General features: G+C 48.4%; 1 long non-coding RNA gene across 1 annotated transcript in view; it reads left to right on the top strand.

The window, feature by feature from the left end:
• The window catches only part of LOC138156674 (uncharacterized), a 46,331-nt gene that overhangs the window by 13,644 nt on the left and 5,949 nt on the right, over window positions 1-26,738 (top strand). The window contains exon 2 of the long non-coding RNA XR_011167204.1: window positions 25,237-25,408. This is a non-coding gene — a long non-coding RNA (uncharacterized lncRNA). The remainder of the gene's footprint in view (window positions 1-25,236; window positions 25,409-26,738) is intronic.

A 26,738-nucleotide genomic window follows, 5' to 3' on the forward strand; every position in this document is an offset into this window, starting at 1 on the left:
CATCTGGTGCTTTTTTTCCCCCCCCCCCCCCCGACCATGATCTCCCCACCCAGTCAATTGATGGATCAGCAATTATGGGGGGCGGACGGGGGGGAGGGCGGTTCGGGGGGGGGGGGGGGGGGGGGGGGGGGGGGGGAAGGCCCTGAGTCCAGCTGGTAATCAGAGCCTTCCATGGCTGATGGGCCAGAGGCCTTTAGGCATTCCTACTTTTTCAGACCAAACACCGCCCTGTCCTCCCCCACCCCCCAGGCCTCATCTCTACCCCTGCACTGAGCCCTTGCTCAGCGGTCACTCAGGACCCTGCCTCCCGGATCCCGTGGTCTGTGTCTTGTCTGTTTGATGATCCCCCCACCCAGTCAATTGATGGATCAGCAATTATTAAGCACCTACTGAGAGCAGAACTGTTCTTGTATTAGACTTAGCGGGCTCATAGATTCTTCCCTCAGCATAGGCCGCAAGTACTGGCCAATTAACCCCAGAGGGTTTTCTGCCAGCTCGCTGATTCCCTCCTCAATCTACCAACCAGTCCACATTTATTAAGTACCTATTGTATGCAGAACACAGTGCAAACCTCAATAATCCTCCTGTATACCCTTTCTGCTCACTGATTCCTTTGGATCTGGCCCTCCGTGTTCATGCATTGCTCCATTAATCAATCCCCATTTATTAAACATCTGTGCTAGCTACCGTGGCATTCTGTCTGCTCATTACTCCCCTGGGCTAGTCTCTCCCTTCCATCCTTCCCTCCCTACATACACTCCCTAAAGCTCAGCCCTCTGGCCCCTGTCAGTAATGGGTGGGGAAGCTTAAGTCTGGCTCTCTTGGGGTCTGATAGAGGACTGTATATTCCTGAGCTGCAATCCCTTTGCTTTCTGAGACTGCGTCCTAGGCACCTCTCCTGTGACTTAGCAGGGAAAACCGTGGGGCAGAGGAGAAATCATTTGCCTAAGGTCACACAGCAAGTAAGTCAGCTAATGTGAGTCAGTGGTGTGAGATGTCAGGAAAAAACAAACAACTATTGTAGTTTTAGGCTTTGTTAAGAGAGGCTTTAACAAAGCCTGAGAGCGGATATGATGCCTTCTACCCTGGTTGGATAACTTTTGGAGGACCGAATTCAAGTCTAGCCAGCTCACTTTAGGAAGGATATTGCTAAATTAAAGTGTGTCTAGGTTGACCAGGACAATGGCTAAAGGACTTAGGGATTTTTCATCCTCAGAAGAGAAAGCCTGGGGCACATGATACCAGTCCAAGTAGGTGAAAGGCTGGCTGTCCCACGGACAGGATTCAATCCAATGAATATTCCTTATGCCCAAAGGGATACAAAAGAAAAAAAATAACCCATGTCCTCTAGGGTGATGAGCTTGGCCTCAGAGGGCAGAGCTAAGGGCTGCCTTCGAAAGAGGCAGATTTACTCTTAAGGGACTCACTAGGCTGTCCCAAAGCCGTATGAAGGGAGTGAGTGCACCATCACCGGAGGTACAATGGCATCTGGATGACCAGTGACTGAGGAATTTGTAGAAAAGACACAAAGCCAGGACTGAAACCCAGCTCTCCTGCCTCGAAGCCGTTTTCTTTCTATTGCTCTGTTCTCTTAAAAAAAAAAAATGATTGATCAAAAAGAAAACATCTCCTCCATTTTCCTCCATTCTCAGGTTGTTTTTGTGTTTTTTCAGTCCTGTCAGTCAGGACTGACTCTTCATGACCCCATTGGGGGTTTTCTGGACGAAGATACTGGCCATTTCCTTCTCCAGCTCATTTGACAGGTGGGGAAATAGAGACAAACAGGGTTAAGTGACTTGTCCAGGGTCACACAGCTAATAAGTGTCTGAGGCCAAATATGAACTCAGGAAGAGGAGCCTTCCTGATTTCAGACCCCCGTACCACTTCCCTGCAGAGGAGAAAAAAAGATGGGGAAAAACAGTTTACTTTGCCAAACTAGCTGACACTTCACGAGTCTGATAAAATAGGCAACATTCCACATCTAGAGTCCTTCACCTCCAAGAAGAAAAAAGGGTTCACACTGCATTCTCAGCCCTGTTTCGGGGACCAGTGTGAATCCTTCTCACCTCAATGGGAACCTATTCCTTTCTATCTTCTCTTGGCAACAGGGGATGTTCCTTTCTCCTCTCCTGTCTTTTTTCTTCTTCACCCAAGGGTGAGAGGTCATTACCAAAGGCTTCCCTGGGGAGATGACATACTCCTTGGATATCTCTGAGAACCGTATCAATGCCCCCCCCCCCCTTTAGTTTGTAAAAACAGCCTGTCAATTCTCAAGTCTAGTTCAGGGTCAGCATAGGGGTTAGCAGGAGGGGGGTGAGATCCTCATAAAATTCTCAAAGAGAAAATAATTTCAATGCATTTCCTTTGAAAACAGACAAAGGCCAGACAGCACATTTAGGTGTTGGGAGTAAGTGAGGCTGGGAATCAATGCTTGAAAGAAGGCTTGCCTGAAGGCAGGGTAAGGGGATGGTGGTGAGGTCAACTCTGAGCTTGGGAGAGACTCAGGATCTCAGGGTGAGGGAGGAAATATGGGGAACTAGAGAGATGGAGAAAGACTGAAAACAGATACAAGATGAGCAGAGGACAGAGATAGCAGGTGGGCAATGTGAATTGCCAGGTGAAGGCAGGTGGGCTGTGATTCTGTTCCAGCTTAGCTGAGTTGGGAGAGGTGGGGTCTGGACAGTGGGGGGAGGGAGGAATTGTTTGGTCACATCTCTTCTTGAAGACCATGTAAGTTATGGAGAGATTGTAGGTGACTGGTACAACAGCAACATTACAGACCCTTGAAATATTAAAGGAGAGACAGGGACTGGGAGACAGGAAGAGAAGAAAAGAAGGAAGAGAGACCAAAGAGGGGAGAGAGGAAGAGGTCAGAGTAAAGAGGGAGGAGACAGATGAAGAGCTAGAGCTAGAAAGAAAGACAGAGTTAGACAAAGACAGAGACACAGAGAAAGCAGTAGCAGAAGAAAAAGAAATAACAGCAGAGAAAGCAGCAACTTTCTTTGGTGTAGGAACTTCCACAACCTTAAAGTCCATTTTACTGATGCAGATCAGCACCTTCTCTACAATGAGGTCTTAGACTTATAACATTGCCAGGGTCCGGACTAGGGGAGGGTAGGGGGGAGTGGCAGGACTGAGAGGTTAAACACTCACTTGCCCAAGGTCACAGAGCCAGGTCGTGTCACAGACAAGATCTGAACTCAGGTCTTCCTGAAAATGGGAGATCAGCTCTCTATCTATCTTAATATGTCTGCCTCCTGGGTTTAATTTGTTGGTCTGATTAAATTATTGAATTGAATTGATAGTGCTCTGTTCTCTATCCCTGAGGCCCAGAGCCTGGCCTTGCTCTGGGACCACCTTGGAGCCAGGGACAACAAAACTCTCTCTTCACTGTGTCACCCTGTGCACAGCTGGACGGAGAGATAGATGCTAGACAGATAGATAGACAAATGGTTGGATGGTAGACAGATGTACAAATAGCTAGTTGGATAAATCTATGGATGGATGGATAGATAGATAGACAGACAGATGGGCGGACAGACGGATGGATAGATGGAGAGATAGATGGATAGTTGGATGGATGAATGGAGAGTTAGATGATAGATAGACAGACAGATGGGCGGACAGACGGATGGATAGATGGAGAGATAGATAGATGGATGGATGAATGGATAACCTACAGACGCTCTTGACTTACAGAAACCAGATTTAATCCTGAGTCTATGTGTATGAGTGTGTTTGTCCTATCTCTAAACATGTGTGTATGAAATATTTATATATTCTCTGTGTTCCATATGTATGCCTGAGTGTGCATATATTTTTGTGTATTCTTCATGGTGCAGTGGAATAGCTCTAGTTTTAGAATCCAAAGCCTGTGGTTCAAATCCCAGCTCTGACACAGCCTAGGTGACCTTGGACAAGTCACTGTCCCTCGATGAATCTCAGTTTCCCTGCCTGTAATGGGTATTGGACTAGATCGTTTCTAAGGTTATCAACCTCAGCTGAGTCTCAGACTGGCTAAAGAGGCAGGATTCAAATTGAGGTCTTTCTTCTTCCAGGTTCAGTGTCCTTTTCACTAGTCTCTGCTGACACCCCCTTAGGGGGCTTACTTTCTAGGAGGGGAAGCCAGACAAGGGCCCAAAGGATTGCTTATACAAAAAGGCAGGCCATGAAGAGGTCAGAAGATTGGAAAGGACTTTAAAAGCCCCAGGAATTCAGAGAAGGGGGAAATCCCTGAAGCCTGAGTGCTGGAGGAGAGAGCGTATGGGGTCTTGGGCTGAGCCTTGAAGATGGGGAGAAGATATAGCAGGAAGAGGGAGCATTCAAGGGAGGGAGGCATCATGAGCCAAGCCACAGGCATGGCATGTTGCAGGGTCTAAGATAGTAGGAGTGAGATGTTGGGAGTGTTTTATGAAAGGCCTTGACTGGTGGGTTGAAGAACGGGGATGTTGTAGACACAATAGGGAGCCACTTGAGATTGCTGAGCTGGGAAATAAGGTATTCGGGAGGAAGAGCTATATGATTGGGTGTGTAGAGTGGATGATAAAGGAGAAAGTGGAAACAGAGACTGGTAGGAAGTTACTGAATGGATGAATGAATTTGCTCACTGATTCATGGAGGCCAGACTCCAGCTTAGACCATTCCATCAACCCCACCCCATAAGAACCTAGCCATTGACTCTCTTTCCCTATCAGCCTAAGTGGTCAGAGGTATGGGCTGCTGTGAGGACCCAAGGCAGACCTACTCTGGGAACCTGCTTGACATGTGTTGGAGTCTAGTTCCCTGAGTATCAGAGGTGCTGATTCAGTCTGCTGTCACCTTACCTTTTCAGACATATCATATTAGGGAGCAAGATTGTAAGGACAGATGTAAGAGACATAATAGAGGAAAAATCAGCAAGACTTGGCAGCTGAGTCAAAGGATGAGGAAAGAACTTGGAGTCAGAGGATCTGGGTTCAGATCTCACCTCTGAAACTTACCACCTGTCTGATCTTGGACAAGTCCCTTCATCTTCCTGGGTCTCAGTTTCCTCATCTGTGACATGAGGGGATTAGATTAGATGGCCTCTGAGACCCCTTTTAGCTCCAGCTCTAAAATTCTAAAGGGAAGAGGAAGATGACTCAGACTTTAAGCCTGGGTGATTGTGAAGATGGGGGTACTTCACAGGAAGAAACTATTTCAAATGGTGGGGAAACAATGAGCTAAGTTTTAGACACAGTCTGAGTGAGTGCATGTCTGAGGGTGTCTGGATGGCTCTTGGAGGATCTAAATAGGGCAGATTCTTGGAATAGCAGTGGCTTGAGGTCACCTTCTCCAGCATCATCTCTTCCAAGGTTACTGGAGTGGCCAAGTTTCAACTTGGGAGAAAGCCTCTCTCTATTCTTTGAAATTTATTTCAATTCAGCCAATAGAATCATAGGATATCAAAATCTCAGATTTGAAAGAGATCTCATGGCTAACACTAATATAGGAATCCCTCTGAAGTATTTTTGAAACATGGTCATCCAGCTTTTGCTTGAAGACCTCCAGGATGGAAAATTCCCTATCTATTGAGGCCCCCTTTTCCAACTTTTTGAAAACTCTGATTGTAAGAAAGAAAGAAAGAAAGAAAGAAAGAAAGAAAGAAAGAAAGAAAGAAAGAAAGAAAGAAAGAAAGAAAGAAAGAAAGAAAGAAAGAAAGAAAGAAAGAAAGAAAGAAAAGAAAGAAAAGGAAGGAAGGAAAGGAAAGGAAAGGAAAAGAAGAAAGAAGAAAATCTTCCTATTTTAAGTTTAAGAAGACCAAATCTTCCAATGGTAACCCTTCAAAGACAAGTTATATCTACCCCCTGAGTCTACTCTTTTCTAGGCTGAAAGTCTCCAGTTCCTTCAACTCATTGGTTTTCACATTGATCATAGAGTTTAGGGTTAGAAGGAACTTCAGGGATCCTCCTGGTCTCCAGTCTCTTCAGCACTCTAGTTGCCTTTCTCCCATTTGCCAGGATCCTTCTTAAAATGTTATGCTCAGACCTGAACATGGTCCTCCAGGTGGGACCTGACCCAGGGTAGTCAGACTCCGTGGATCCTGCTTCTCTTAATGCAGCCTATGTTTGAAGCAGCTTTTGAGATCATCATGTTGCATTATTTATTCATGTTAAACTTGTAGTCCACTAAGACCCTCAGATCTTTTCACAGACATTATTGTCTAGAAGTACCTCTACCACTATCCTTTACTTTTGTAATTGATTTCCTGAACCCAGGACTTGACATTTATCCCTCTCAAATCTTTTCTTCTTAGACTGTGTTCATCATTTCCACCCACCAAACTCTTTTGGGATCCCAGTTTTCTCAGTCAATTCAATCAAATGGAGGCACAAATATAAACTCTTTGTTCTGCTATCATTGGAGGGAGGGAGTAGATCTTTTTTCCCATATGGTCCCTAGACCAATATCAATCTTCCCCTCTTTGACTCAGAGGCTGCTAACAAGACTAAACCATGCTGAATGGGAGGGATGTAGAGGCCTGCAGTGGGGGACAGGGGAGGGAGAAATAAGGGAGGGAGGAAGAGAGGAGAAGAAATGGAGGAGGGGAGAAAGAGAGAGAGAAGGGGGTGGAGAGAGAAAGAGAGAGAATCAGAGAGACAAAGAAGAACAAGAGGAAGAGAGACAGTAAGAGTATACTGGGAGCACACTCTGTACAGTCCTGGGCCAGCCACTGTGTGATAAGCACAGATCTTGGCACCAGGAGGACCTGAGTTCCAATCCTGCCTCTGACACATGGGATTACGGGAGCATCCTAGACTTTGAGCTAGAAGCGATCTCAGAGGTCATCTAGTCCAGTCACCCTCACTTTACAGATGAGGAAACTGAGGCCCAGAGAGGGGTGGTGATTTACCTGAGATCACAAGGTAGTGATGGAGGCTGGATTTGACCTCTGCCTCCAAATCTCTGTCACTCTTTCTGTATGTTAGAGTTTTGGCAGCTGAGTCAAAGGATGAAAGAAGAGTTTGGGAGTCAGAGGATCTTCCTTCCTTGATTCTGTCTCTTACTACAGTGTGGTCTGGGGTTTTTCTCACCTGTAAAATAAGGGGATTGGACTAGAAGACCTCTGAGGCTGTTTTGAGCTCTAAGCCCTATGATTCCTACTAGACTATAAGTTCTCTGAGGACAGAAATAACACCTTATTACTCTTGTTATTTCCTCCAGCCCTGCATGTGTCAGTAATGGGTGCTGGATGAATGAATGAAGTTGCCCACTAATTCACTGAGGCCAGACTCCAGGCCATGTCCCAGCCCCTGGCTTTTTGTTTGTTTCCATGCTTTTCACCCTTAGCGTAAGTGATCGAAGATGTGGGCTGCCATAGACCTGGAGCAGGCTGGGAACCTTTTGGGGTATGCTGGAGCCCAATTACCCGGAGAGCAAAACATCTGATTTAATTTATTTTACTCTGCCTTTCCAGCCTTATTTTATCTCACATTCTATGGTTCAGCCAAATTGGACAACTCTGTCTCCAGACTGCTGTTTTCTCCAGCTCCCACACCTTTACTTATGGCATCCCCTATGCCTGGTATGCCTTCTCTTCCCTTCTTTACCTGCTGAATTCCTACCCATTAATTTTTTTTAAAGCAATCGGGGTTAAGTAACTTGCTCAAGATTACACAGATAGGTGTTTCTGGGTGGGTGCTAAGTGTCTGAGCCTGGATTCTATCCCCAGGTCATCCTGACACTGGAGCCAGTGCTCTTACTCGCTGTGCTACCTGGCTGCCCCCCTACCCATTCTTTAAAGCCCAACTCCAATGCCATCTCTTCCAGGAAGTCTTCCCTGATTTCCTCAGTCAGTTATGAACCTTCCTCTTGAACCTCACACACAGAACTCTGTAGCTTTCAAATGCCTTTATTACATCTATTTGTGGCTTTTCTCCATATCAGACTGTTAGCTCCATGAAAGCAGGAATTACATTTTATCTAAATTTTGTATCTCTCCCAGCACTCAGCAATGCTGAGAATACATTAGATGCTTAATAAATGATCAATAAGTATTTAACGACTTAATAAATATTAAAAACATTGAATGCTTGATAAAGCACCTACTACGTGCAGGGTGCTAGCCCTGGAAAACATGCATTCTTCCAACCTGGAATGTCCTTTCCCCCCCTTCCCTGAGTTTGCCCACCATGTCTAGCCCCTACCCCAACTTTGTGAAAGTTTCTCCAACTTAACCACCCCTTTTATCACTATCTGCTGCATCAACTGTTTGGGGCCCTTCCCTGGCCCTTGACCTCCAACATCTGGTGTTGTGGTGACAGAATGGAAACTTTCCGAGGGCAGAGACTCTCTTATGCCTTTGCATTCCCAGCCTAGCACAGTGCCTAGTGCACCGATGCTTCTTGAGTCTCCTCAGGAGATCTTTTTGCATTATCAGGGAAATCAAGGAAAGGATTCCTATCTTGGAGGGGAGACTGGACGAAATGTCTCAAATTTTAAAAAATGAGATCTTTAGTTTTTGTAGCATTTTTATTTTGGAGTATATCCCCCCCTGCCCACAAAGTCCAAGAGAAAGAGAGAAAGAGAGAGACAGACAGAGAGAGAGAGAGAAAGAGAGAGAGAGAGAGAGAGAGACAGAGAGAGAGAGAGAGAGAGAGAGAGAGAGAGAGAGAGAGAGAGAGAGAGAGAGAGGGAGGAGGAGGAGGAAGAGGAGCAGGAGGGGAAGGGGAAGAGGAAGAAGAAGGAGAAGAGGAGGAGGAGGAGGGAAGAGAAGACAAAAGGAAGGAAGGGGAGAGGAGAGGGAGTAGGGAGAGAGAGAAGATCAGCAAAAGTAACCAACACATCAGCCCAGTCTAATGGTATGTTCAATAGCCATCATCCCCCAAGTCTGCAAAGAGAGAGATGTGCTTTCTTATGTTTGTTCCTTCGGCCCAGGTCTATCATGATAATTACAGAGCACTCAGTAGGGACTTTGTGGGTGTGTTCTTTCTGTTTACATTACTGACTGTGTCTGGTGTTTTCCTGGCTCTTTTTTCACTCTCCATCATATAAGTCTTTCAACCTTCTTTTGATTCATCACATTCTTTGTTTCTTTTAGCTCCTTGATACTCCATTCTGTTATACACGTTTCACAACTTGTTTAACAATAAGGACAACTAATTTTTATATTGCACTTACTATGTGCTAAGCACTTTACAATTATAATCTTATTTGACCCTCACAACCAACCTGGGAAGTAGGTGCTGTTATCACCCCCATTTTACAGATGAGGAAACTTAAGTGGAGGAAAAGAGAGATTAAATGACTTGCTCAGGGTCACACAGCTAATAAGTATTTGAGGCTGGATTTGAACTCAGGTCTTTCTGGCTTGGTCCAGTCTTAGTGCTTTGTCCTCTGATCCTGGGAAGGATGGACCTATTGGTAGAAGGAAGTCCCCAGTGGGAGAAGTTGCCTCTATCAGCATAGATGGGCATCTGCTCTGCAGCTAGAGCCTTAAAAATCTGCCTAGAGCGCTGACAAGTCAGGCCATTTGGCCAGGGTGCTATGGCTAGTGTGCATCAGAATCAGAACTTGAACCCTGGCTCTGAGGGCAGCTGTACATGCCATGCCCCTCTATACTAGAAGACATATGATGGGGTGTGACATAACATGGCATAATGCATAATTATATTATTATAATACAATGTAACCATATATAATATAACCATACACAATATGATATACCATGCTGTGCTATAACATGATATAATGTGATATATATACATATATATAATGTGATCAGATTAATACATAGTGTAATATACTATGTGACAACATCACATATACGAGTAATGTACAATGTAACAAGACAGCACGTACCTGCCCAACATGTCATAACTCTCGGACACATACAGTGCTCTAAGGCTGACAAGGCTCCTTCCATCTGCAGTTTCACTTGACCCTCACGATAGCCCTGGGGGGTATGTGCTTGGAGGAGAAGCAGAGACTTGCTCTCGGGTTACACGGCGCGGATTCCAAGGGAAGGTTCGATATCAGGCCACTCCCGAGTTCCCCAGCCAGTCTGATATTAATGTGCCATGCTGCTAATACTTAATCCTTCTCAGCCTCGGTTTTCTCATCTGCAAAATGGGGATGATGCCGTCACAGGCTAAGAGGAGCCTCACAGGGCTGTTTTGAGGATTCGAACTTTAAATGACTATTTATGTCAGATATGATTTGTCTTTGTTCCTCCCCCTGCCCCTGTCCCACCGCTTCAGGGTCCGGCACGGTTCTGGGCACATGCTTTAGCTGTCAGTGGTAATTATGCCTATATGTATCCTACACATGTAAGGAGCATCATGTGCGCTCCTTACGGACAGGAAGTTGGTTCCTCTTGTTTATATGTCCTAGAGGGGAAGGGAAGGGGGTGGGGGTGGGGTCAAGGGAAGGAGATTATCCTTCTTTGTATCTCCAGCGAGGTGTCTGGCACACAGTGAGCACTTAATAAGTGTTTGTTGCCTGACTGGTGACCCGGCGTGTTAGAAGGGCTACCTGTGCTTTCGGAGGCTACGGGAAGGGTGGTTTTCCCTTCGTTGTGGCTGGAGAAGGCGACAGCCGCGGCGGGACATCCCTGACCATCGGCGATCAAGGGGTCAAGTGCGTGGAGCACAGTCAAGATGTTTCCTGATTGGCTGAGAGTGAGCTCAGGATTCTAGAACAGGCCAATGAGTTTACTCGAGGACGTCCAGGTGGGCAGACCCAAAGCGGGCTGGAGAGAACAGCTCGGGAATCACAGCAGGGCTGGGTTCAAATTCCCCCTGTTCTTCCCTAGCGCAGAGAGTCGACACTGGCTGCACAGCACTCCCTCCGAGTCTGAACCAGATTCAAATGTAGCTCCTTTCTGATTATAATGTGTTGATGTATTAATAAAAAAAAGGAACTATATAAACACGTATAGTTTGCTAAGTCAGTATGTGGCCCACAGGCATCCTTTGAGTGGCTCATTCTATTTCCGTTTGACACCCCTGGCCTAGAGCATCACGGTTTGGTGGAAGGTTTGACATTTGAAGCCTATTAAGACCTGGCCCCAGCCTGCCTTTCCAGCCTTATGATACGTTACCCACCCATCCCTTCACTCACTGTACAATCCAGTCGAACTGGCCTTTACTCTGTCTCCACATCAGCCTTTAACTGTTTCCTGGGCCTGGAATATACTCCTTCTGCTTCCTTAGGTTTTCTTCAAAGCTTGGCTCAAAGCTTGTCTCCTACATGAAGCCTTCTTTGACTTCCCCAGTTGTTTACTCCCTCCCCCTCTTCTGATTGCCCTATACTCATTTTATACATTCTTACCTGTTGTCTCCCCGTTAGAATGTAAACTCCTTGAGGGTAGGAACTCTGCTTTCCCCTTCCTTTGTATCCCCAGAGTGCCTGGTACACAGCAAGCCCTTAATTAATGTTCGTTGACTGCTTACTTGTACCACCTCCACATGTGAGAAAAGTACTTTCTAAATTCTGCCTCTCACTGTAACTACCGAGCAACAGAGTGGATAGAGGGCCAGCCTTGGAGTCAGGAAGACGTGGCTGTGTGACCCTGGGCAAGTCACATCCCCTAGGGAGCTCTCTAAGGCTATAGGTTGGAGACCAGGTGCTCACTGCTTTGACTGAGGACCTTTCCTCATTGGAGTTGCTTATACCAGTGAAGTCACACCGAGGGTGGGGGCCAGCAGAGGGGGAGCAGGTGGGCGGGTTCTTCTTCAGTCAAACACTCACATACCTCGGTCACTGTTAGAACAAGTCAGTAAAAACCAAAAACAAACCACATTATCATTCTTGTTGTTTTCTGGGGTGAGAGCTTGAGTCAGGATGGTTTGTCAGACCCTAGAAACTGCTAAAAAACAAAACCAAATAAAACCCCCAAACTTATCACATCTCAGTTTAGACCTTCACATGGCCCAGCGGAAAGTGCCCTGGCTCAGGAATCACAGAACCTGGATTCAAATCCTGTGGGGCCCGAGGCCTCATTTTTTACATCTGTAAAGTGGGTAGGTTGAGGCCCCTTTCAGCTCTTGGCTTGTGATTTTCCTATGTTTGTCATTTCCTATGTGGGTGGCCTTGGACAAGTCACTTCATTTCTTTCTACACCAGTTTTCTTCTCAGTGAAACGGCTGAGGTGCCCTCTGACTTGACAGTTTTGTTCTAGAATCCTGCCATGTTTCCCCTCCCTGGAGCCTCAGTTTCTCCATCTGTACAATGAGAGAATTGGACTCAGATAGCCTCTGAAATCCCTTTCTCCTCTGGGCCTGTGCTCTGCACTGTGAATCATCCCAGTGGGCTTCTTCTGAGTTTCTATATCCCTTTCCCCTGTAAATACCTGAGGGCTCTGTGGTTTTCCCAGATACGGGACCCAGCGCTTCCGTATCTTTAGGGATGGTTCGATGAGCTGCTGTGTCCCCAACATTCATTCCCTGGTGGCAGGCCCCCTCAGCCTGACCCTCGGGTGCCAGAGGCAGGCTTGCATTTGTCAGGCCTGTGGTAGCTAGAAGCCTTTCTAGCTGCTTGGGACCACCTGGAGCTCATATCCCATGGGCCTGGCCTTTAGGAACTCTGGGCATTGGAGGATGTTCCAAAGGTTCATGGAGGAAGGAAGATGTGAGACTGGAAGGGACCTCAGAGGCCAGGTGAACCTTCATTGTACAGATGGGGAGACTGAGGCAAAAGGAGGTAAGTGACTTGCCCAGGGTCACACAGTTAGTGTTTGAGGCCAGATTTGAACTCACAAAGATGAGTCTTCCTGGCTCCTGGCACTCTATCCACTGTGCCACCTAGCTGTTCAGAGACAAAGGCCCTGAGTTCAAATCCTGGCTATGTTTTACTCCATATGTGATCATGGGGAAATCACTTCCCTTCTGGGCCTGTTTCATTCTCTGTAAAACAAGGGGTTAGATCAGATGATTTCTCAGGTCTCTTCCAGGACTAGATCTGGGCTCCTATGATCCCTCTCACTACTATAAATCATCAGACAGCCATGGAGCCTAGGAGGAGTCCCACCCCGAATGTTCCAGAACACATCTAGCATCTGGACCACCCACCCAAGGGGGTATTGGGGCCAGCTCCTGGAAGTTCAAGAGCCAGTAGTTAAATCATCAGAAATCAGCAAATGCTACAAACCAGGGTTTGGGTTTATTGTTTTGGTGATTATTCTAGATTTAGGAAAGCCATGGAGAAAATGTGAATATCACAGGTTAAACTTCTAAGTGTATTAGGTGCCCTCCCCACCTCATTGGTTGTTAAGCATTTATCAGCATACCCTTGTCCGTCTCCTCATTCTTGAGGGCAGTGCCAGGCACTGGACATGTAAAAATAAAAGGGAGTATTTAACTCCTACCTTCAAGGAGTTGACTTTCTATCAGGGATACATATGCATGTATTTATGTATACCTATATATTATATTTCTATTATATTATATAAAACTATCATATGTTTCTATGTAACTATACCAATGATATCCCAAATAAATACAATGGGGGTAGGGGGTAGAAGACTCTAGCAGCTGAGGAAATTCAGAAAGACTTCATGTAGAAAGTAGTCATTGGGATAGGATTTGGAGGAGATGAGGCAGACGGGAAAAAGCAGTAGAAGCCCGATGTAGGGGATGGTCGGGGCACAGGCGTCCCTGAGATGGGAAAGGTAGTGCTCTATGAAGGGAGCAGTCAGAAATTAGACTGGAGAGTATGTGAAGGGAAGGTCATATGCAATGATATTGGAGAGGGGGGCTGTATATGTTTAATGGGGAGGTTTCTTTTTGGGGCTAGAAGTAACAGGGAACACCTGGAGTTTCTTGAGAAAGGGGAGTGATGTGGTCTGAACTGTTTTAGGAAAATTCCATTGGTGTCAGGGTAGAGAAAGGTTTGAAGTAGGGAGAGACTTGGGGCAGAGATCTATAGGAAGCTATTGCAGTAGTCCAGGAAAGAGGGGCTGAAGGCGTGTGCTAGGGCCAATGATGAAGCTGGAAAGAAGTGGCCAGGTGAATGTTTGTGAAGCTAGAAATGGCAAGAGTTGACTCCTGATTAGATATGTGGGGTGAGGGAAGTGGAGAGCTGAGGATGAAACACCGAGGTTTAGAACCTGGTGATTGAAAAAATGATGTGACGAAAACTGCAGTTTGGAGAAGAGGTGGAATTGAGGGAAGGAAAAGGAAGAGAATAAATTCTGTTTTGGATATGTTGCATCTGAGGTGCCTACACTCATCCAGTTTGAAATATCAAAGAAGCCATCAGTGACACCGGACTAGATGTAGCTCATGGGAGATGTTTGAGCTGGATTTGTAGATCTGAGAATCACTTGCATAAAGATGACTGCTAAAATCCATGGAAGCTGATGAAGTCACTGAGTACATAGAGGGAAGAGAAAGTCCTGGCCAACTCCTTGGTCATCACCCACGATTAGGGGCCAGGATCTGCATGATGGGTTAGCAAAGGAGACTGAGAAGATGTGAGGGAGCAGTATCAAGGGGGATAACATGAGCTGGGGAGAGTATCCAGGAGGGGATTGCTAACAATGGTGTCCGAGGCTGCAGAGAAGTCAAGAAGGATGAGGACTGTGAAAATGCCATTGCATTTGGCAAGTAAGAGATCGTTGGTAATTTGGAGAGAGGTCAGAAGCAAGATTGCAAAAGGTTGAGAAATGAGTGGAAGAATTGGAGACCATGAGACGAGATAGCTTTTTCTTGGAGTTTGGCTGAAGGATGGAGAAAAGATATAGGGTGATAGCTTGAGGGGATAGGAGGGTCTAGTGAAGGTTTTTTAAAGCTGGGTAGACAGACATGTTTTATAGGGAGCAGAGAAAGAGAGTAGATGGGGAGAGATGAAAGAATCAAGAGATGGGGATGGTTGTGAGAAAAATATCCTGGAGAAGAGAGGAATGAATGGATTGGATCAAAGACACATGGAGAGGGGGGTGACTGTGGCAAAGGGAAGGACCACGTTATTAGAGACTGGAATTAAAAAGAAGGTGAAGGAGGATGTCGGGGGATATAAGATGCAAAGAAAGGGACTTGAGGGAGCTCAAAGTGAATGCTCTCAGTGTTCTCTGTAAAGTATGGAGGTCCTCAGCTGTGAGGCTGAGGGATGCTGGGGGTGGCTTGAGGAGAGAAGAGGAGGCTTGGAACAGCTACTGTGGAGAGTGGGGTAGAGACTTGGTTAGGGAAGAGTAAAGGATGGTCTTGGTACAGCGAGGGCCCAATTGAGATGAGACAACACATTTGTAGTGGTCTGGATGTAGATGTTGGACAAGATGGCTTTGGAGATTCCTTTCAGCTCTGAGAGTCTATGTTTCCTCACTCCTATGTTGGTAGGGTCAGTGATACACCTGCTGTGACCTTCAGACCTGTTGCCACAGTGTTCCCTTGACCTTATCCATGGGCAATGGACCTGGTCTCCTTGGTTTTCTTTTCTGAAATCACTTCCTTCATTGGCAGCTAGATTTTCTAGTCCTTGGTCACTGTTCCCATCATTGTTGGAGGGGGACCTTGACCAAATCCCAGCTGATATTGTTATCAGGTTCACAACTCTAGACCAATCCCAGATGAATATTGATTGATGTGGCAATCATTACCAGTGGCCTTGCTCAGATCCACATAGATGTTACCATATAATAACTGGCCTTGCCCATGGGTGTTACCACTAGTATTGTCTAAACCTCATTGATGTTAAAACCATCACTGGCCTTATCTAGATATCCACTGTTATCCCTGTCATCATCCCTGGCCTTGTCTAGACACCCCCTGACATCAGCACCATCATCACTAGCCTTATATAATTGCCCACTAATGTCAACATTCACAACCCTGGCCTTGTCCCGGCACTAATGACATTATTACCATCATCACTGGCCTCGTCTAGACTTCACTGTCATCCCCACCATCACCACTGGCCTCGTCTAGACTTCACTGTCATGCCCACCGTCACCGCTGGCCTCGTCTAGACTTCACTGTCATGCCCACCGTCACCGCTGGCCTCGTCTAGACTTCACTGTCATCCCCACCGTCACCACTGGCCATGTTTAGACCCTTATTGACATTTTAAGCACAGTCATCACTGGCCTAACCCATAACCTCATTGATGTCAGTGCCATCATCTCCAGACCCCCATTGCTGACACTGTTCCTCTAATCACTTGCTGGTTGACCATGTTTATTGGGACCGTTCTCCCTTGGCTCTGAGAGGAGAAGAGACCAGTCCAGCACAGCTGGGCCTCCGCTCCCACCTCTGTGGAGATCCCTGAGGCCAGCTCCTCCCTTTGGGCTGGGAGGCTCTGCCTCCATGCCATGCACCAATGAGTCCCATGATCCTCCAGGAAGTGCCACTCATGTCATCCCTACCTCTCTCCCCATCCCAAAGAAGGAGGCCATTGTCCCAGAAGGGTTAATAAGCAAGGCAAGGAAGGGGCCCCTTAAAGTGTGATGCCCTCTGACCTTTCGTAAATCACAGTGGCAGGGTTGGGAGTTGGGGGGGTGGTTGGAGAGGAGGAGGAGAGGTTGGTGAGTCCTGGGGGGGGTGCGGTTGGCCCGAAGCAGCTGGGCCGACATTGACATTGTTTCCACCATCTATAAGGCAACAAATCCCTCTATTGTGTTCCCGGTTTATCTGGTTTCTCTTGTTTATTAGCTGAGGTTGTTTGGCAGAGATTTCAGCCCTGGGCGGGTGGAAAAAATTCTGGCACGCACCATGGGGGGGGGGGGGGCAGCCAGGGGGGGGGGCTCCCCCTCATCAATGCCGGTATTGTCCCATCCCTTTCTGTTTCTACTGTAATGATATGCTCCAGGGAAAAAAAGAGGGGGGTGGAATCAAAAGAAAGAGAATGGCGGAGGGGACTCGTTTGGGATTGTTGTCTGGGCCCTGAGCGGATGTGTCCGCAGCTGGGGAAGGACGGGCCTGAACGGAGCTGGGCCAGGGTGCCCCGAGGGATGGGGGCGGAGAGGAGCCCGCTCCTTTCCCAACCTCACCTCCTGATGCCTGGCACCAGGTCCCCCCACCATCCTCCCACTGAGGCTGGGGACATCTGCAGGGTCCCTGTCTCTCCATCTGTCCCCTCATCCAGGTTGGCCCTTAATAAGGACAGTACCAAATATAATCATAGTTCATTAACGATGAATTACAAAGCACTTTTGTCACAAAGCATCAGCTGAGGAATAGTTTAGGATTTAGTCTCCTTCCCTTCTTTGCAGATGGGGAAACTGCGGCATGAAATGAGGGGGTGACCAGGACAAAGTCATGTAATGGGCTGAGTTTTGGACCCAGGTCCCCTGATTCCACATTCAAGATGCCCTCAACAATACCAGGCTACTTGCAGCCCCAAGGAGGCCCTAAAATGGAATTGTGGGACGGAGGCCTGGGTGTCATGTTGTGAGGGATGGTACCCAGCAGACGTTCAGCTGAGTGATGACTGACTTGGGCAACATCCAGAGAACCCAGAGACCTGCTTTCTCAGAGACCTTGGACAAGTCATGTCCTTTCTCTGGTCTCAGTTCCTTCCTTTGTGACATGAAGGGCTTTGGACGGGATGATCTCTCAGGTCCCTTCTAGCTCTGACGCTCTGTGGGCCGTCTGGGAAGGTGGCATGGCGTGAATGGAAAATCTCCATGCAGGCTGGGGCCATTCACTTGGTGAGTGACTTTGGGCAAGATGCTTTAACCCCAGAACCTCAGCTGCTTCCTCTTTTAAATAGGGGAGAATGACCACTGCCCTACCGTGCGCCTGTCTCAAACAAAGGGGGCTAGACGCAGAAAGGCTTAGAAAAGTTAGACATCTTAAAAAACAAATACAATGAAAAGAGCATTGGATTTAGGAGTCAGAGGACCTGGGTTTAACCTCACACACCCCACCTCTAGTCCTCCTTAGCAGTGTGACCTTAGACAAGTCATTTCGCCTCTCTAGGTAAGCCTCAGTTTCCTCATCTGTAAAAGATAAGGCAGAAAGACTTGAGAGCCTCTAAGCTAAGTCCTTCTGGCTCTGTCTTCTAGGCCCAATTCTATGATCCATTTTAAGGTTTCCGTGGCACTTTCCCTCCACCACCCAAGGAAGCTGTACAGATATTACCATTTTATAGAGGAACAGTCAAGGGATTCTGCCCAAGGTCACACAAAAGCAGAAACCAGGACCCTATTCCTCCTCCCCTCTGACTGCTAACCTCCCTTGCTTCCTTCAAAGCCCAGCTAAACTCCCCCCAAGCTACACTAATCCTTCCCCAACCCTCTTAATTCCAGTGCCTTGTCTGTGTTAATTATTTCCCATTTATCCTGCACAGTACTTGCTTTGTATAATTGCTTGTCTGTTGTCTTCTCCACTAGATTTTAAGCTCCTTGAGGGCAGGGACTGTCTTTTGTCTCTTTTTGTAACCCCAACACAGTACCCCAGTATACAGTAGGTGCTTAACAAATATTTATTGAATTGAATTAGACCCCCGACTCTTCTTTCTGGGGCAGGGCTCAGGCAACTGGCTTCTCCTTCCCTCTCCTTGATAACTTTTCTGTGTGATCATTTTAGGAGAATTGGTCAGCTCCAACAGTGGGAAGCTGGGTCTTTGGCCAGAGCTGGATCTCTCCTGGGGTGACCTGGGCTTTTCTCTAAGTACTCACTTGGTGGGGAGGGGCTACACGTTTCCTCTGGCTACAGTCCTCCCAATTCATGTTTCCTTGACCTCGCATGACCCGGGACTGAGGGTCCTGTCATCATCACATTCCCCTTTTCCTCAATACCAAACTGGACTGGACTGGGGCAGACGTCACCTCACTACACCACTGGGATGCCACAGATCAGCCACGGGACACGTCAATGATAGGAAGATGTGCATTGGCCTGGAATGTCTCTGCCTCTGCCCCTTCCCCTGTCCCTATAAATGACCGCCTCAGGCAGCCATTGCTAGTGCGACTTCCTGGGCCAGGGTCACTCTTTCTGCAAGGATGGCAGGTCTAAATTGCCTCCTCCCACCCTCTGCCCCTGGGCCCAGGCCAGGGGGTTGTTAGCACCTCTGCCACAGGATGGTGATGTCAGCTTCCATCTGTCCCCTAGTCCTGGCTTTTCAGGAGGAGGAGGAGAGTTTGTAGCTTTTGATTGAAAGTGGAGCATGGTGTCAGGGTGTATCAGTAATCTGGCTCCTACCAGGCCCCAGTTGGGCTCCTGAGAGGTCACTAGTGAGTGGCACAAGACCCTGTGACCTTCATGTGCAAAGGAGGGGTTCCTGATTCTTGTTTACAGGACCCCTCATCAACTGAGATAGCTGATAGAGATAGCACAGTGCTGGATACATAGTGAGCACTTACTAAATGCTTGTTCCCTCCTTTCCTCTGCTTTTTCTCCCCTTTAACAGACATATCCAGGGTAGCTAGGATCAAGCACCAGGCCTGGAGTCAGGAAGACTTGAGTTCAAATCCAGCCTTAGACCCTTCCTAGCTGTGTGACCCTGGGCAAGTCACTTCACCCTGTTTGCTTCAGTTTCCTCATCTGTGAAATGAGCTGGAGAAGGAAATGGCAAACCACTCTAGTATCTTTGCCAAGAAAACCCCAGATGGGGTCACAGAGAGTCTGACACAGGTGAAATGACTGAACAATACAGACAGATCTAGTCCGAGGAGGGGACTGCATCGAGCCTTCTTGACTGTTTGGTCCTGTTGACGGAGGCCCAGATCTGGAGCGGCGGTTAGCCAGGATCAGAACTCAGTCTGTGACTGGAATTCAAGGATGTGCTTTGAGGCTGACATGAGTGTGAAGGGATAGGTCTGTGGGTTGGGGGAAGACTTTGTCCTGGACTGGGGCAGTGGGTCTGGGGGAAATCTGAGCTACCTCCTGGAAGGTGGGGATGCTTTTTTGCATTTGCACCTCTAGTACTGAGCCTGGCTCGAAGGAGGCTGCTGGTTGCAGAGGTGGGGGACCAGGGGTGTGAAACGGCACACTTACCGTTGGACTCAGTACATCTTTGTTAGTTTTATCAAATTGAGTTTTCTTCCCCCTCCCTTTTATTACTTGTTGTAATGGAGAGCACTCTGGGAAGGAGAGGATTTTATATTTGGCAATGACAGGGATATCAGCATAAGAGATTGCAATGAGAAGTGTTTACTGAATTAAATTAAATAAAAGAACAGTTTGTGGCCAGCTTCTAGCTAGGATCAGGCAGCAAGGACCATTTGTTGTTGGGTGGTTTCAATCATATCTGACTCTTCATGATTCCTTTTGGGGTTTTCTTGGCAAAGACACTGGAGTGTTCTGCCATTTCCTTCTCCAGCTCATTTTACAGATGAGGAAACTGAGGCAATCAGGGTGAGGTGACTTGCCCAGGGTCACACAGCTCGTAAGTGTCTGAGGCTGAATTTGAACTCAGGTTTTCCTGACTCCAGGCCTGGTGCTCTATCTTTGATGTCAACTAGCTGCCCATCAAGAATCACAGGGTCATAACTTCTAGACTGGAAATAAGCTTAGAGGCCATCTCCTCTAAACTCATCATTTTACAGGTGGGGAAACTGAGGTTGACAACGGTTAAAGGACTGTCTCCATTATGTGGTGCAGTTTTTTTTGGGAAGGGTTTAGAAACCACTCTATGCATAGCCTGTTTTAGGGACCCGTTTGAGAATGGGTGTCAGTCTGTGGCCAAGGTCAGATACAGTTTGTGGCCCCGGTTAGGAGGGCCAGTTGTGAAATGGAATCGGTGTTAACTCACTGGGAGGGGATGGCCCCATGTGATCGATTCTTTGAGCTCTAGCCAGACTCACCAATTCCAGTGGGTCATTGGTGGCATCCCTTGCTCCTCAGTGTCCAGAGAATTCCATCCCGTGGTACCAGCTGAAATTCAAATGGGTCGATGAGGCTTCCTCCTGAGGGGAGTGCCCATCTACACAGCCAGGGAAAGAGAAAGAGGCTGAGAGCATGTGCATGAAGGAAGGTGGAAAGGCACATGTTCTGTCTACTGAAAGTATGGGTGGGGGATTTCCAAGGTGAGATCTTAACCCCTGCTGCAAGTCTGGGGAGGAGGGGTTTGAGGATTAGGGATCCTCATTATTGGAAGAGGGATGAAGGCCTCTATAGTGGAGGAGAAGAGCAAAGAGGAAGTGAGAAGACAGGAGAGGAAAGGGAGGGGATTGAAGAGACCAGAACTGGGGAGGGGCCTTAGAGCAGGGGATGTCAGAGCTCAGAGGGAGCTTAGAATGGGGGATGTCAGGGCTGGGAGGGAGCTTAGAACAGGGGATGTCAGGGCTGGGAGGGAGCTTAGAATGGGGAATGTCAGAGCTAGCCCTCTGAGTTCAAAACCAGCACTTTTCCCATGTCACCGCTGTTAACTTCTCTGAGCCTTGGCTTCCTCCATTTTTCTGTTAAATGGAGATAATAATGCCTACAATGCCCATGTGACACGGTTGTTGTAAAAGTCACACTGGATCCTGAACGTAAAGGGCTGCCTGCTCACAGCCTCAGAAGATGTCAGGAACGAACGCTGTTAGAACAGGGCAAACCCTCCTCCGAAGCCTGAGGAAGAAGGTGTTTATTGCCGGAGAGGATCAGGGGAAGGATGGGCAGAAAGCGCCTCGCTCTGAGTGCACTGGGGAGCCACCGCCGGGCTGAGCAGGGTTCCTGGCCTGCCATCGTCACCTGTGTGGCTCCATGCCCAGGGTGTGGGTGTGAGTGGGCGTGTCCTCCACCATAGCCCCAGCTGATGGTGGGGGGGGTGCTCTGATATTCATTTCCTGTGCCTCTGATTAATTTTGGTTGGATTTCAGTTGTTGGGCAATGCTAGTAGGCCCAGCGTCAACAGGAAACACCACTAAGAACGTCTAGACTGAGCAGTTTTGGAAGCTGCTGGCATTAGACTGGGAGATTCTCGAGGGCAGGATCTGTTTGCACAGTGCTTAGCAAGGCCAGGCACACAGAGGTGCCTAATCAGTGCTTATCGACAGACCCTCAGTGTCATTCTCTTCTCCTTTCCTGCATGACCAGCCCCCCCTTTCAACTTCATTGTTGGGTTGGGAAGGCAAGAAGGGACTAGTCCAGGGATTCTTAACCTGGGGTCTGTCAGTTCTGATCTTCCCTTTTCTCTGCCTTTCCTCTCAGCCCTGACATTCTACATTCTAAAATCCCTCCTGGCTCTACCATTCTCCGTTCTATACATTTTAACTATGTGGGTGGGTCATCAGGATATTGATGTGGGAAAGACACTGGGAAATTGATGAGCATCTGGGCAGAGAGAGATGTGACCGATTGTGTGTGCAGGCACATTTGTATATGTGAATAGGTCCATGGAAGTGTGTATGGGGACAGTGGGTAGGTATATGTGTGTATGTGGAAGGTTGAGTATCAGTGTTTGTAGTAAGACCCAGATCAGCTCCTATGTCCATGAATTCTCAAAGTTTCTAAGACCCTTTATTCAAAGCCCTGAAACTAGGTAAGGTGCTCTAGGAAGGGATCCTCCCCGGCCCTGATGCTTTGGGGACCTGGCCTGTCTATCATGTGACTCAAAGCCTGGTGCCAAATGGAGTCTAACCTCTGGGAGACGCTTCATCAGCTGAGAGCCCGTGACCTACTCCTGCTTGGAGCTGGACTGTGTCCAAGACTCCGTTGGGGAGAAATCACCAATCTCCTCATGGTCTGTTGAGAGATGAGAGGGGACCTCAAGATTACCAGTTATCGTCACCAAAACCACCCAGCAAGCCTCAAAGATTCGTGGGATGTCAGAACTGGGAGGGACTTTAGAATATGGAGCATCAAAGCTAAGAAGGAAGGGCAGAGGTGACTTGAACCAGAAGTAGAGTAGCCTTGGAAAGGAGTAAGGCCACCTCATCCCATGAGATGGGGTGAAGGAGAGAGGAGGAGAAGTCATGTGACTGATAGGAGATGGAGAAGAGGGGAGAAGAGGGAGTATGTGGCCAAGGGCTCAATGTTTTCTGTAAAATTCAAGGCGAGGTTCTCAGCTGAGAGAACGGGAGGGAGGTTGGAAGGGGAATGAAAACGTTTGGAAGAGCCAGGGTGGGGTGTGGGCTAGAGAGCTGATAAGAGCGGTATAACAGGATTGCCTGGCGGCAGTGAGGACCCAGTCAGAACAGTGGCATGATTTTCTCCATCTTCATTCCACAAGGGTCAGGAGAGCAGTAAGTCAAATAGGGGAGCTGAGAGTCAAACCCACTGTCTAATGACTCCTGCTAAGGTAAACAACTCTGAGCTTGACTCCAGGGTGGGGGGAATTCCCACAGGCAAAGGGATTTATTACTATCCCCATTGTACAGAGGAGGCAGCTGAGGCTCAGGAGGTGGAATACCGCCCAGAGGTGACCTCAGCTTCCCCAAAGCTGTGTCAACAGCTCTGATGGCACCACCATGTTTCCAGGGCAGGCCCCATAAAGGGATTGGGAGCCTGTGTGAGGAGGGTCCCTGAAGCAGAGGCTGGGCCATCAGAGGCAGCTGTAACAGCTCATGGCATTGACTAAGGCACAGAAAGGTCGCAATCTGGATCAGAGGGTCAATCTTTCAGACTTTCAGTGTAAGTTCAGAGGAGGAAACTGAAGAAATTTGCCCAAGGGATTTGTCCAAGACTACAGTGTTGGGACTGGGACCTCTGACCTCTAATATATACCCTGCAGTCTCTATTCCTGACACTGGGCTTTGGACCATTGGATGGGGGCAGCTTTAGGGCAGAGCGATACCCAGAGGGCCAGCTGACCTCTGATCGAGCATGCTGGGACTCTATAGCCAGGAGGAGATGGACTGTGCTGTGTTAGGACCTCCTCATCATGGGAAAGCACAGAAAGAATGGTAAAGCAGCAGATATGGGAGGGACCTGAGAACAGGGGATGTCAGGGCTGAAAGGGGTATTATGAGAACAGGGGATGGCAGAGCTGGGAGGGACCTTAGAACAGGGAATGTCAGGACTGGGAGGGGCCTTAGAACAGAGAATGTCAGAGTGGAGAGGGAGTTTAGAGCAGGGAATGGCAAAGCTGGGAGGGGACTTAGAACAGAGAATGCCAGACTCCAGGTGGGACCTTAGAACATCAGATCTCTGCATTGGGATGGCCCTTAGGTGGGGGGTCCGTGAGCCCCTTTCCCTCCTAACTTGAATGAGACCCTGTGCCATGCGTGAAATGGCTCTGGACACAACTTCAAAGAGAATCTCTGAGCTCAGGCCAGGATGCCATTTGCTGCATGTGTTTGACCTTGGACAAGTCTCTTCCCCAGGCTGGGCCTTCTCTCCCTCCTCTGCAAAGGGAGGGGGTGGAGCAGGGGCCTGTGAGCCTCCTCCAACTCAATTCCAGAATTGTCTGCTTCCCTGGAGGGGGTGGAAAGATGAAATGGCCCCATTTGCAGCCCCCAGCCCCCATCACCCCAAAGCCACCCCCTCCCCTCTCCTCCCTGGAACTTCCCTGCAGCTGCAGGCCTGGGGAGACAATTGGGTGTTTTAGAGAAACCCATTTGGGGGCTAATTTACCATGCGTAAGTGTTTCTCTTACCCTTTCAAGCCTGGGAACAAAGATGGCATTCTTCAGCGGGGCGGCCCACTGGGGAGTAGGCCTGCAGCTGTACAGCACCGGGGTAGCCCAGCCCCTACCCTCCCTAGATCCCCTCCGTGCTGGGTGGGGGCGAGATTTGCCCAGCCATCGCTCCCTCCCTGAGGCCCCCTCTCATCTTCTCAGCTTCCTCTATCCCCCCCTCGATCCCTCGCCTGGTTGGCCAGCCCTACCAGCCCCCAGGACACCCCCTTCTCAAAGTCAGCGTCTCTGAGGAGCAGAGAGGAGCCTTTGCTGTGGGGTGAGAGGGACCAAGGCAGTATGGGCGGGTCATGTGCCCAGATGGGACTGCTATAGAGGTTTATATGGGTCATATGAGAAGTGTGTGAACGGAGCGGGCCACACATCCTGGCCCCCATGTGAGAATGTAGCTGGGGGCTCGAGCAAGAGCGGTCATGGGATTGTATGTGTGGTGGGCTTGGAGGCAGCGGGAGATCAGCTACTTTACACCCCCCCCTTTCCAGAAGAGGAAGATGAGGCTCAGAGGGGCAAGTATCCTGCCCAAAGTCAATATACCTAGATTGACACAACAGATAGAGGGCTGGGCCTGGAGTCAGGAAGACCCGAGTTCAAATCCAGCCTCAGATACTTCCTAACTACGTGACCCTGGGCAAGGCACTGAGCCCCGGTCTATCTCAAACTGAGAAACTCTTTATCTGTAAAATGGGAGCAGCACTCACCTCCCAAGCTTGTTGTGAGAATCAGATGAAGTATTTGTAAGGAGATTTTGCAAGCTTTAACGCTCTGTCATCGTTATTGTAGGTGGTGCAGGAGTGAATTGGAATGCAGCCCTCTGACTCCAATCACAGAACTCTTTCCCGGGCACCACCACAAGGTTGTTCACAAGGATTTACAAAATGGACGTTGCTGTACAAAGATTTTGTTTTAGGTTCTGGGGATGAAATATCCATCTCATTCTGGTTCTGTTAGCCCTGTGAGTATTGTAATATGAAATAATGGCGTGTGTGGGGAGAAGGGGAAATGTGGCGTCAGACTGCGAAAGACAGAGGAGTCCCAATCCTTGGCATCAGTCAACAGTGATCCCCCATGGTGGGTAGGACCCTGTACTGGGCACCTTAGGAGAGACAGCTTTGAATGAGTCACAGGTCCCACTCCAGTGGGGCTGATGGTCTGGGGAGAAGAGATGGGAGAGGTGAGTGGAAGATAACAGAGTGCTGGGGGCTCTGCTCAGTGCCATGAGGGGGGACCAGTAAAGGCTACAGGAATCTAGAGAAGGGAGGGAGATTTCTGTGGCTTGGAGAAGTCAGAGAAGGCTTCACCCAGAGCTGACCATGAATAATGGGAAAGCCTTATAGAAGTAAGCAGGAGAAATGAGGGTCAATGGATAGAACTCCAGGACAGGAGTTCAAATCTGGCCTCAGACCCTTCCTAGCTGTGTGACCCTGGGCAAGTCATTTAACCCTGTTTGCCTCAGTTTCCTCATCTGTAAAATGAGCTGGAGAAGGAAATGGCAAACCATTCCAGTATCTTTGGCAATAAAACTGAGGCATGTTAGGGGCTCCTGTTGGGTACAGGCTGGATGAGGAGACCACTGAGGCTTCAGCTTTGAGATCCTGTGAGTGGTTTCAGAATTAGCTCTGTGTGTTTGCACACATGATGTCAAGAGTGGGGGAGGGGAAGAGAGAGGGAAAGAGAAGGGAAGGAGGGAAAGAAACAGGAAGAGGGAGGGAGGGGGTTTGGAGAGAGGACACTGGTTACCATCCCACAACATCACAGTTCATCCTAATCCTCCATTCTAATCCTCTGCGTGGGCTGGGGAGAAACCAGCCACAATCTCCTCCCTCTCCACATCAGTACAGACAGTCCTCTTGTGGGTGAGGCCATTCCAGGGATAAAAAGGGGATATGGCGGTTTGGCCCCCGGGGTGCTGAGGGAGCAGGAAGCAGAGGAAGGATGCCTAGAGAGTAAGCATCCTGTGTTAAGCAGAAAGGGGGGACAGAAGGGTGGCCAGGATGCTTCCCAGAAAATCAGTGGGACCCCCAGCTCTCTCCAGTATGTCTTCCCTGTGCCTGACTAGGGGGAACCCTGGAGGACAGGAAGTCCAGCCCTCAAATCACTCATAGTTTGGGGCAGAGTGAAAGAAGGAAGAGACAAACAATTGAAAAGATGATTACCGATCTAATAGGAAGAATGTGACAAGGATCCAATGAGTGGTGTGGACAGAAAGGATTCACAGCAAGTCGGTCAGACTGTGGCCTGGGCTGGGCTGGTGGTGTGGACAGAAAGGATTCACAGCAAGTCGG

The sequence above is a fragment of the Petaurus breviceps genome, unplaced genomic scaffold (assembly GCF_028583685.1).
Source record: "Petaurus breviceps papuanus isolate PSGF00001 unplaced genomic scaffold, PetGlider_PUasm1.0 156, whole genome shotgun sequence".
NCBI lineage: Eukaryota > Metazoa > Chordata > Mammalia > Diprotodontia > Petauridae > Petaurus > Petaurus breviceps.